Genomic DNA, 12,555 nt, shown 5'->3' on the forward strand with positions numbered 1-12,555 from the left:
TTTTGGGTGATCACGTTTGTCCTGTAGCATCCAATTCTGAAGCCTGCCTAAATAAATTAACATGAAAAATATCAGATGCTGACTACTCTTGCACAAATGCACTTGGATGATCTTCAAAAGTTCCTTCCAACTGAATAGTTCAATTATATTCTAAATTAGAAAGGACATTACAAAGAATTTAACAAACAAATATTTCTAATCTTCAGCTCCTCTATTTGAAGGAGAAAACTATTAAGATTTAGGAGCAAATCTTCACTGGCTTCATTCACTTCATTCAAGTAACCAAGCATCACAAAAAGGAGACACTGCTCAGTGGCTTGTATACATGCATGTCTTGGGCAGCTGCATCTAGCTTGGTAGCTAGATGTCTGCAAAGTAAATTCAGCATTGTCATTCCTCTTTTAATTAAGCACTCTTCTTTTCTCATGCAATTAAAACTATTTGAAGACAGTCCAAGCTTTCTGAGAATGTGAAGGCCTACTGAACACATTTCCACCTTCAAACCTTTTCTTTACAGAAAATAATTTGGAAATTACCTCAAAAATGGCTACAGAGGGAAAAAAAAAAGAAAAAAGAAAGACTTTATCACCACAAGTCCTTCAGATTAGTTCATCCTTTCTCACAAAGGCAATTTCTATTATCTCACCTTCTTTTTTCTTGTGAATACCAAATCCTTATTTAATTTCACCTGTGACATAATACAAATATGGTGACACTGTTCAAAAAATGATCTACACTTTCCCTCCTCTCTCAAACCAGATCCAGTGCTATTCTGGTATACACTTCACAGATAAGCAAGGTCTTTCAAATTTTTAACCTATTTAGAGCTATTACATCACTTCAAGCCACAGCACATGGAATACAACATAATCCCCTTAGTTTGCTTGTTGAATTCCTGTTTTTTTTCAGTTTACATTTGCAGCACAAAGTTTGTGATTCAACTGCATGTATAGGAAGAGGGAGGAGCAGGAATTTGTTAATCAGTTTTAGGAAAAACAGATCTGAGACAAAGACAGAATTTTCCACAGACAGTACCAGGTGGACTCTGCCATCTCAGCATTGCAGGCAGAGTAACCAGCTCAGTCTAAATACCAGATCCCCCTGAAACTGCACAAGTATAGTCTTCCTTACATTTTTAAGGCCTCGCCACCTAATGGAATAATCTTTAATGCATTCACAGTTAAAAGCTGTAATGGAAGTAAAATCCCTTTTGATGGTAGATGTGCTCTATGTTAGCGGAAAAAGACAGGAATTTGCATAGATCTCTGAATGCCGTAGATTGTCATCTCAATTCATTTCCAAGAAACTAAGCATAGACTAGAGTAGACTGGAGTAGTTCATTTGGAGCTTCGAAGATCTAGTCTAATTGCCTGAACAATTCAGTGCTAACCAAAAGGTAAAGCATATTGATGGGGCATTATCCAAATGCCTTGTGGACATTTACAGGCGTGGGGCATTAACCAGCTAACTAGGAAGCCAGTTACAGGGTTGATCACCCCCAGAATAAAGACATTTTTCCTCGTGTCCAGTCTGAACTTTCCCTTTTTTGCACCATTCTTATGCATCCTGATGTTGGTTCTAAGGGAGAAGAGATCAGCACCTCCTTCTCCATTTCTTCTCTTTAGTAAGTTGTAGAGAGAAATGAGGTAATCTCTTGGCCTCTTCTCTGGACTAGACAAAATAGGCGTCCTCAGCCTCTCCTCACAGGATGTGGCTTCCTGCCCTTCCACCAGCTTTTGGGGCCCTCCTCTAGGCATGTTTAAGAAAGTTATTATTTCTTTTTATACTGGAGCCCAGAACTGCACGCAGTATTGAAGGTGAGGCAGTAATAATGCTAATAGTAACAGAACAATCATGTATTCTGGCCGGTTGGCTATGCCAGGGCTGCCAGGGCACACTGATGATTTATGTTATGCCTTTTGTTGACCAGCACCCCCAGATTCTTTTCTGCTGAGCTGCTCTCCAGCCAATCAACTCCCAGTCTCTGTCTGTGACTGGAATTACTGTGCTTCAGGTGAATAATCTAGCATTTACCTTTCTTGAACTTTATGATGTTGCTGATTGCCCAGTGCTCCAGTTCATCTAGATCCTTCTTCAAAGCCTCTTCTCTCTCCAGGCAGGCAACAGCAATTCCAAGTTTAGTAGAATCAGAAAACTTTTTAAGGATACCTTCAGCTCCCTGCACCCAGATTGTTGAAAAAATGTTGAACAGAACTGGCCCTAGAATTGAGCACACAGGAACTGTGCCAGTGGCCAGCTGCCTGCCAGATACAGCTCCATTCCCCATGACTTTTGGGGCTCTATCATCAAGCAAGTTCATCGCCCAGTGGACACACATACCTTTTAATCAAAGCTGGACAATTTGTCTGGAAGAATGCTGTGAGGTACAGCATCAAAGCATTACTAAAACCTTTAAATATACATATGTATTTGTATATGTAATATCCTACAATAATGAGAAAGAACAGTTTCAGCAGAAGAGAAACAAATATCCCAGAGTTATGGATTTAAATGAAAAACAATGTGTACATTAAGGAAAATATGTGCTCCCTCTCCCTGATGTCTCAGGAAAACCTCCCATTTTCTAGATGAAAGAAACGGACTGTACCACTCATACTGTGGCTCACTCAGCTCCCCTGTTTTCATTCTGCTCCTCTGCTGTGAAAGCCAGAACATGTGTGGCCACTCCTGGGGTGTGCTTGGCAAGCTTCAGAGCACAGACGCCAAGCTCCGGAATGCGTTTTTTCCAGCATCGATATGTGGGACTGTAGCTGTCTTGCTGGCTGGATTTCTTTGTGCTGTTGGCTGGCTCCACGTTTGGCTGCTGAAACTAATGAAGGTGTTGCCAACAGGACTGGTGTGGGGATTAGTCTGGTTTAGCTGTCCTAACCTTCAGGATGCCATGATCCTTCAATTTCCCTTTCACAGACACAAAAAAATAAAAATAAAAAAATAATTAAAAAAACTTTCTATGTTTAAGAACAAGTTTCTAGAAGCACTGCTTTCAGAGATCTTTTTCAAGGGACTCTTGAGCTGGAAGAAGTGAAAGTGCCATACCTATGTCAGTTGTTAGAACAAATACAGCAAACAAAACCTTGTGCAAATTACACCCATAATTTCTGTGCAGGTCATATACTTATCAAGTTATTTCCCTGACTCACTGATAGCTACATTGGAGAACCAATGTATTGCTACATTTCTGCCTTTTATTTAGGTCTGGTTAAGTATTTGGCAAAAGGCAAAACAATGTATTTGTGTCTCTAAAAACATAGTATAGAGGCATAAAGACAAGCAACACTGAATGGTTTATGGCTAAGCCAAGATACTTAAGAAGAATAGAAAAGAATAGTAAGACAAGAATCTCTGTCTGCATCTTGAACAAAGGTACTCATACAAGCTTTTCTATAAATCCTTTTCATGCATCTGATGATGGCAAGACTATCGAAAGCTACCTGAGCTGCTTGATAAATAACACAACCCAAAAAACAATTTGAAGGTTAAGGAGGACACCTATCTCAATAGAGCTTCGCTGTATGAAAAATGTGTATATGATGTACACCCTAAAAATGGACCGGAAAACAGCCCTTCTTCAGTACATTTTGGACGTTTGAAAGAAAATGTATTTTACTGAGGCACAAGCCATTATAATGCTCCACTGGGGATAATGTAGTTCTGTGCTGATGGGATTCAAGTCAGTGCTTACAGACCACAAGAGAATCCATCAAGTATTTGCTCCATTATCTCTGGTTTCTAGTGAAGAAGTATCTTTTGTACTACTTTCCATAAGAACATCCATTGCTGAGCATAATCATGGCCTGCAGAGGTGAATTCTCTTGGCTCTGTGTGCTTTGAGAAGTTCTCACGCATTTGGTGGCTTCAGTCCTTCCTGGAGCACTGCCTGGGGTGGTGTTGCTCCACTCTCAGTGTGAAACAGAATGCAATTTGCACAGACTGTTCCTCAATCTTTTTTAGAAGAATGAAAGTTGGGAAATGTTTCCATTGCTGAAGTGCTTGGAAAAAGAAGGGGAAAAAGATTAAGAAGCCCAGACGCTCAAAAACAAAGAACAGGAAAAAAAAATAGAGGAAAGAGAGAAAAGGAAGTAGCTGAAATTGCATCAGGGATGGATGTATTTAGAAACTACAAGGTTTAAACATCATGAGCTTATGTGTAAATCACAGAGAAAGAACTTTTCAAAACTAGGACTTGGAATTTGGGGCATTGTAGACCTTAGGAGACCTCTGGAATGATGTAGGACTCGACAAGTGTTAGAAGGTGTAGCAAGTGTTTTTCCAGAGACAATGGCAAGGAAAGAATAGTGAAAAGTACAAAAAAAACCCACCTTGTACAATCTACTTAAGACTGTGTAAATCATCATTCTTTTGTTCCTAAGATAAAAGGTTGTTCCTAGAAGAAAGAAAGCATTAAGAGGGATAAGCATTTCAGAAATATATCTTTTTTTTTTTTTTTGGAGGGGTTATGGAAAATAGCTGAAACTTTTATTGATCCAAGGGATTTAAAAGAAACTGAATTTAAAGAAGAACAAGGGGGGAGGTTCTTTGATAGGAAAGGACTACAATAATGGACTGAAAGAAAGCAAAAAAGCTTCAGGGAGTCTGTAAGGACAGAGGTGATATTGCCATGTTTGTGAATGAGGGCGTGAAAAGTGGGTGCATACTTTTGGGTAAACATCAAAAGCCTGGGAAAAGCAACTGGATGATTCTAAAAGCTCCTTATCCAAACCAGTCTGGTTTGGAGGAGATAGCTTTTCTTGCAGTTCATTTCTGTTTCTTCCTGTGGCCAAAACCAGGAAGCATAGAGAGAAAGAGAAAAAGGGTGAAAGGAGGAGGAGGGGGGAAGGGGGAGGAATGAAGTGGTAAAGAAAAAGAAAAAAGAAAAAAAAAAAGAAAAAGGAAAAAGAAGATGAAAAAAGAAAGGACAAGAGAAAAAGAATGAGAAACAAGAAAGGGAAAATAAAAGGGAGAAGAAAAAATATTAAATGTTTATAAAGCTTGAGAGATTTGGGTTTTATTTGTTTTCTGAGTAATTCTGGAGATTAAAAACAGTACACCTACAGATTTATGGATTCTGTAATTCAGAAGGAAAATGTAACCACAATTCTTTACTGATGTGTGATAGCTTGTATTGTATTTACATAGTCAGAAATGAATAATCATGTATATAGTGATAGAAATGAGGAAATTTTAAGTGGAGCTGTCTACTGTTGCAGAAGTGAGGGAGGTATTACTCTACACTTCTAGAACTTTTTACTAATTTTTGCTTTGCTTTATGTATCCAACAGATACATAGTGAGGATTATAAGCATTTCTACATTTTATTTGGTTCTTGGTAAACAATCTTATTTAGTTATGGGAAAAGCAGTTTCACGTCATAGTGCAGGAAACTTCACACTGACTTCTTCTAAAAGATAGGGTATTCAAATGTTAGAGGTTAGAAGCAGATCAGGACCAGAGATGTCAAATTTGCCAGGACCTTACTAAAATTTGTACATGTAAAATACTTTATAAACATTAGCAATGAGATAGGGAAATATCCTTGATAAAATACATTTGAAAAAAAGTTCACAAAACTCAGTGATCCCCTTGCATCTCTGATGAGCAGAGACAGTGTGAGAAGGGGAGAAAAAAAGAAAAGAGAAGAAGATGCCAGAAAAAATGGAGCCAAACAGAATGAGGTAAGCCCCATTGACATCCTAATCATAATTAGATGGCCATGGTACCAGGAAATGGTACAAGCATGCACAGCTTTGAGCATCTTACTCCCTCCTGCCCAAAGAATAAAGAAATACAAAGTAAAGGGAATTCCTCCAAACATACAATAACCAGTGTGTAAGATGGAAGGAACAAGTCTGAGACTTTCAAATTGGAGATACATGAAAGGGCATCTTTCCCATGTTCTATATTCTTAGCTCCTCACTCTGAATTTGCTGGGAAATACATGCTGTCTTTTCCTAGATCCTACATGTTTATCAACTGACACAGGGCTTCATCGTACACAATTTAATGGTTCTCTATACCAGCAAAAAAAAAGTGACAGTTTAAGGTTGCTTTGTACTGTTGTTTTCTCGTTTTCTATAACAGGCAAACCCATGGTTTGATTGTGTAATCTCAATGACTCCAGTGAGATATTTGGAAATAATCACTTGACAAGCATATTGCCCATTTGTTGCTGAACTACATGCACTCTTCACAGTAGCTCTCAGGACTTCTTTTCTGATAACACATAATTCAACATTTTTAAATGCGCCTGTGACATTTTCAAATTATGTGGTAGTAATATTGCTGAGCACAACAGTCCTCACTGCTATTAAAAGAATTAACATACTTCAGATGTATTGGCAACCATACAGACAAGTGTATTTGGATGAGCAAGAGGACTTGCAGGCAGCTTAATTTATTTCACCGTGATGCTGCTGGGATATATTTTAAGAAACACCTACAGTGATTTCTGCTTGATAGTGATAGGACAAGGGAGAACAGTTTCAAACTAAAAGAGTAGAGATTAAGATGAGATGGAAACCTTTTGCTCAGAGGACAGTGAGGCCCTGGCACAGCTGCCCAGGGAAGCTGTGGTGCCCCATCCCTGGAGGCGCTCGAGGCCAGGTTGGATGGGGCCCTGGGCAGCCTGAGCTGGGGGAGGCAGCCCTGCCCATGTGATAGGGTTGGAACTGGGTGAGCTTTAAGGTCCCTTCCAACACAAATCATTCTATGATGCAATAATTCTATGACTTTGTAATGCCTGGGTTCTACCATCCGTACCCTCACAGAACCTGAACGTTCTACTTAATTTAAATGTGAGCTGATAAACACACTCCAGATACATCAACAAAACCCAGATTCTCCCATTACAGACAATCAAAGGTCCTTCCTGTATCTACTTGTAATTATAACCAAAACATAAGCATAAGCGCATCGTTCTATTTGCCGCCACTAAATCAAATTTTGTAAAAGAACAAGAAATAATACACATTGTTCTGGTAATAGAACACTGTCTAACAGCTTCATACTCTTGAGTTTTGCTGAAATTGCATCACAGTTACATCACACCTTGTAGCCAAATCAGTATAGCAAAATGGTAAAACAACAAGTGAGGGAATACAGGTTTAAAATGAAGAAAAATCATCAGTCTTACTGCTTATGGACTTCTAACTCTAATTGTTGTAAGAGAGAGGTTAGAGGGAACTCATGGATGGTAACAGTGGTGAATATATTCTATTTATATTTTTGATAGAAATCATATTTATTTGAGTTGGCTTGTTCACTTGTGTGCATATAAAATTTTAAATGCTAACCTTTTTGTCTGTTCTGCATACCAACAAATTAAGGGTAGCAGTACTTCTGCAACAGATTCACAAAGCCCATTAACACTTCCAAAGTGCAATGAGATTTAACAATACATAACTCATGTTATTTTTACTTTTATTCTACTTTTACTTAAACTTACTATATCTTGAAAGCTGTTAAGCATTGCATATTACTCATCAACATAGCCTTAGTAATCCATGATTCCAAAATCACGTAATATGCCACTAAACATTACATCTTCACTTCCCTGTGTTGGGGACCAGATGGGATACATTCTCCTTAAGCATGCAGACAGTTTCTATTTAAAGGAAAAAGTAACTATTTAATATTTTTTGCAGGAGAGAAACTGTCTGATTTTAGCACTCAGGACTCATGGGATACATTCTAGGCCAAGTCAGAAACCTTAAATCGCAATACTATCATTGGTATAAAGTTGTGGGTTTTGTTTTAAATATTTTGCTTTTTATTAATGAGTTGTTCTGGATTTCTTTTCACTAGTTAATACAGAAGAATCTGTGTATGACAGTACTTTACTTTTTTCTTTTTTTTTCCAGATTACAGACTCACAAAGCAAAACAAATTGTAACAGAAAGACAAACATATGTGGATAATTCTCATGGCATTTTCTGTTTCTAGTATGCTAGAAATAACCTCAAACTATGGATTTCTTTTTCTTCCAGGAAATTTCTCACAGTTAAAATAGGAGTGAGTCCTCCAGACCAATTCAGAAGAACTCATACCTACAAAATTTTGGACTCCCAGGGGTTGTTTCAACTTTTGTTTGCAAATGAAATGGTGAAATTTTGGAAACGCAGATGTTATTAACAAGTTCTTTGGGTGGCCAAGTTATTGGGGAAAATACACACAGAGATGATAAATACATAACAAAAAACTGGACATGGGGACCGTGTCTTCATTTTCATAGCTCACGCAAAATCAGTAATTTTCTTCTTCAAACCAGAAGGCAAAATCTGCTCCCACATCAGTACTGGAAACTTTTGAGTTTGCCACTGTAGAAACAGAGCAAGGCAAGAAAGCCACATACTCTTTGAAACAGTAAAAGTTTGAGTAGAAGAAATGGACTGAATAAGCTAGCAGATGTCACTGGAAAGGATGAATGGCTGTTCTGTGTGAGTTTGACACAGAACTGAGCCAAAATGGAAGTGTTCCTCTAAAAGTTGTTTAATCATGGAGGTCACTCTATTACCTGGCTTGTGTTCATCTGTAGGAATTACAGATTCTATAATCACAGAATGGATTAGGCTGGAAGGGACCTTCAAGATCCCAGCTCCCTGCTATGGGCAGGATTGCCACCCAAGAGTAGTTACAAACTGTAAGGATAACTAGAGATTACAGTTCAAAAACTTAGAGTCTTGAAGGTTTGTTAGCATTATCAATCAAATATAACATAGAGTTCTGCACATAGTCTATGCAACTGAGATTAGACTGTCTTCTCTTTAGTCTTTTTTGGTGTTTTTTTCACCCTTTTTCTTTTTTTTTTTTTCCCAGATAGATGAACAGAAAGCTAATTGCAGGGGGCTGATAGAGAGAAGTGAGAATTCTCTCTTTCCAATTTTCACATATATAGAAAGAAAAGAAAAAAAAAGAATGAGAAAAGAAGAGAGAGAAAGAAAGATGCCAGGTGCATATCCTAGCTAACTGATGTGGAGGAAATTTTGCACTGAATGTTGACATTTTGGCACAGAGGACATTGTTCTGACTGGAGTCTAAGTGGTGAAATGTCAACATTCTTTACTTCCACCTAGTAAAATATTTGTTACAAATTGTAAATAAAGACTATAGAGTTTTTCTTCACATTAACTTTCTGAAACATCTGGATTTTTGTTTATATTGGTCTGCACCACAGACTTATCTTCAAAGCAACCTGCTTTTATTTTGTATTTTTAATGGATCCTCTCAAGCATGTATTTTTTTGAGTATGACAATATTGTTTGACTGTAGGAATGATCTTAAATAAAAACTGATAAAAAGTTAAAAAAAAAAATAGCCTAGCTGAACCTGCAGGATGCTCATATGAGAGCAGGTGAAACATGATACAATAAGGCACGTTCTGTAAACACATATGCTGTGCAGACAAAGAACCTTTTGGCTCCAGATGCTGAACTCAGTAAGTAAGAGTAGTTATCTATTTCTTTTGTTTCTACATCCAATATTAATTCTCTAACCTAGACTGGTTGGTGGAGAAAATGTAGGCAAATGTATCAAAGAACACTCTGGTGACATCTTGTCTCCAGATTCTACAGGATCCACTTTGCAAACAGCAGCTCTTTTTTCCCATCCAATTACCTATGCTGTAAGAGTCCTTGAGAAGAAATCACATTGTAATTGATGATCAATACACTGCAAACCACCAGGCTACCCTCCCTCAACAGATCAAAATCCACACCCCAATGTGAAGACAGTTAAGTTTAGAAAAAATGCAGTGATCAGTGTAAGATATCACACACAACAGCATTCCAGATTTTAAGATACAACAGCTCTCTTAAATAAATTTTGTTCGTGATACCTTTTAATGCTACTTGCCACATTCAGTAAATAGCATATAAAAGAACTTATTCCGTAATTACGTTAATCCAAAGCGACTATAACCCAAAATAGGAACTCCGTGAAAGAGAAGTGGTGAGGCAGCAGTCGAGTCGAGCCCTCCTGCCAGTACCCTGTCAAATTTTCTTTCCATGTAACAGATGTCAGAAGGACAGTCTGACAGTGTGGTGTCCGACATGGTGCAAAGGCGTGCTACCAAATTCCTCCATGCAGAAAGAACGGCACCCGTTGACATTCATCAGTAATTGCTGAATGTTTGTGGAAATCAAAGAGTGGATGTGAGCACAGGGAGGTGGGTGAGGTGTTTCAGCAGAGGCAGCATGGCATGAAGGATAGGCCATGTTCCAGATGGCTACACATGGCCGCAGCAGCGCTAAACAAAGAGCACCTCAATCCACACACATCAGTGGCTTACTTGGCACATAGGACAAACAGCACTGTTCTTCTGGTGCAAGAAGAAAGCGTGGGGATTTTTATGTCAGAACTTGGACCTCCGCAACAGACCCATGAAACACTTAGACAAACAAACACACGAACATCAACAAAAACACAAACAAATGAACAAAACCAACCAAACTGAATCTGAAAATCCTCTCTGAAATGAAACATACTGAGAAGAAAAATATGTTCTGTGAAAGACCTCTTTTTGCAGACAGTAACATTATTGTCTTATTCATTTACTGACTGTGGTTATCTGACTGCAATGTCTTTTTTCTTTTTCCATTCCTAAGATACTTCTCATGGCATTTTAATGCACTTAATGTACATGTGTATACATTTTTGTATAAAAATTAGTAGTATGCTGCTGGGGTCTGTTAGTCTGTCTGTTTATTTTACATGTGTATATTTATATGAGAAATATTTTAGTTATTAAACTTCGTGTCAATGAAAAATTAACTTCACAGTGCATTTTTATACAGTAGATCTTATATTATTGTTATAGTCAGAAAAGTGACTGTAAAAATGGTTCTGTTTATGAGTGTACCAGTTCCTGTGTGTCTTCAAGTCAGTGGGAAGCTATAGTAATGTCTCTGTAGTTACGGAATATATTTTGCAGGCTTTACTCTGGGGACACTAGCATCTACTTTCCAGCTTTTAAAAATGCTTTAGCCTGAAAGGATTCCAGCTTAGCATAAATCCATGCTTCAATTTATTAGCAGCACTGCAGTGTCACACTTCAGACTTCACAAAGGGCACCTCAAACTTTGCTCATCTTCATTCGAAGATGCTGAGATTTGTTTCATTTGCTAATTGTGTAGTGGTGGAATGTGCCCTGTAATTGTAAAGGAAAGAAGGGTAGCAGATCATTCTCTTCCATTTCTCCCTACAGGGAGACGTGTGGGAGACTTTTCCCATTTTCCAACCTTTAGGCAAACAAAAATAGTTTGAAATAAATCAGACAACTCTCAAACAAAAGGGAAAAATGGAAACCGACTGGACTCTGCTTTGGAGCAGAGTGCCAAAGGAAGAACATTTCTCTGCCACTTGCAATGACTGTTGGCCTGACTCCTACTCAGGTATAAAATTTCCAGGGAGTAGAATCTGAAGACAATTATTTTTTCAGACATAAACAAATTTTTCTGCCATAGCAGATAATGAGTCTGTGCACATATCTGAGTTAAATTATTATTACTTATGAAGGAAAATCACTCTAGATGTGTGACCATGGGTTTTATATTGTCTTCGCTACTGCATATGTCAGGCTTCTTAGTAATGACACAGACTTTTTTTTTTTTTTTTTTTTTGCTTATCATCATAGAATCATAGAATGGCCTGGGTTGGAAAGGGCCTCCAAGATCATTCAGTGTCAGCCCCACTGCCATAGGCAGGCTCACCAGTCACTAGAGCAGGCTGCCCATGGCCACATCCAGCCTGGCCTTGAATGCCTCCAGGAATGGGGCATCCACAACCTCTCTGAGCAACCTGTTCTTGTGCATCACCACCCTCTGAGTGAAAAACTTCCTCCTGACATCCAAGCTAAATCTCCTCTGTCTTAGTCTAAAACCATTCCCCCTTGTCTTATCACCATCAACCCATGCAAACAGTCATTCTCCCCTAGTGTTTAAGCAATGCTTAGATCTTGCTTTGTTAGGTTTTGCATTTTTTTGCACATTGATTTATTTCTCCTGGCAGTTGCCATTATGTAAGTGGAAGATCTAGCAAGCAAAACCTTCGAATATAGACTCTGTTTGAATGTGTGCTAGTCTTCATTGATATGGAGGGAGCTGTGATGTTCTGAAAAAGGTACAAAAAACAATGAATATTTTTAACATATGGAAATAGATAGAGCTATAAAAATATATGCTGCTTTTCTACCAATGGTACTTTAAAATACAACAGCTGAGAAGCTGGAACAGTTTTTGAGCAATGTGCCCTTTTTGGACTCAATTACTGAAGGATGGCTAGGGTTCGTGATGGGGCCAGGTCAAAATCTTTCCTGGACACCGCAGAACAAGCTGAAGCAAATTAATTGTAGTTGGCTGTGTATTTTGTATCTCTATCTCACTGATTGACTGACTGTTGTCTTGATGCTCCAAGTGGAATAATTTGTTCAGATTTGCCCAAGTATTCTTCATGTCAGTAGAACAGGGACATGAAATATATTGCAAAAAATCAGCCATGGCAAAACTAGAAATGAGTGATATTTGGATCGTTATGAACTACAGA

The sequence above is a fragment of the Cyrtonyx montezumae genome, unplaced genomic scaffold (assembly GCF_038088225.1).
Source record: "Cyrtonyx montezumae isolate F1298 unplaced genomic scaffold, pur_monq_1.0 scaffold_36, whole genome shotgun sequence".
In the NCBI taxonomy this organism is placed as follows: Eukaryota; Metazoa; Chordata; class Aves; order Galliformes; family Odontophoridae; genus Cyrtonyx; species Cyrtonyx montezumae.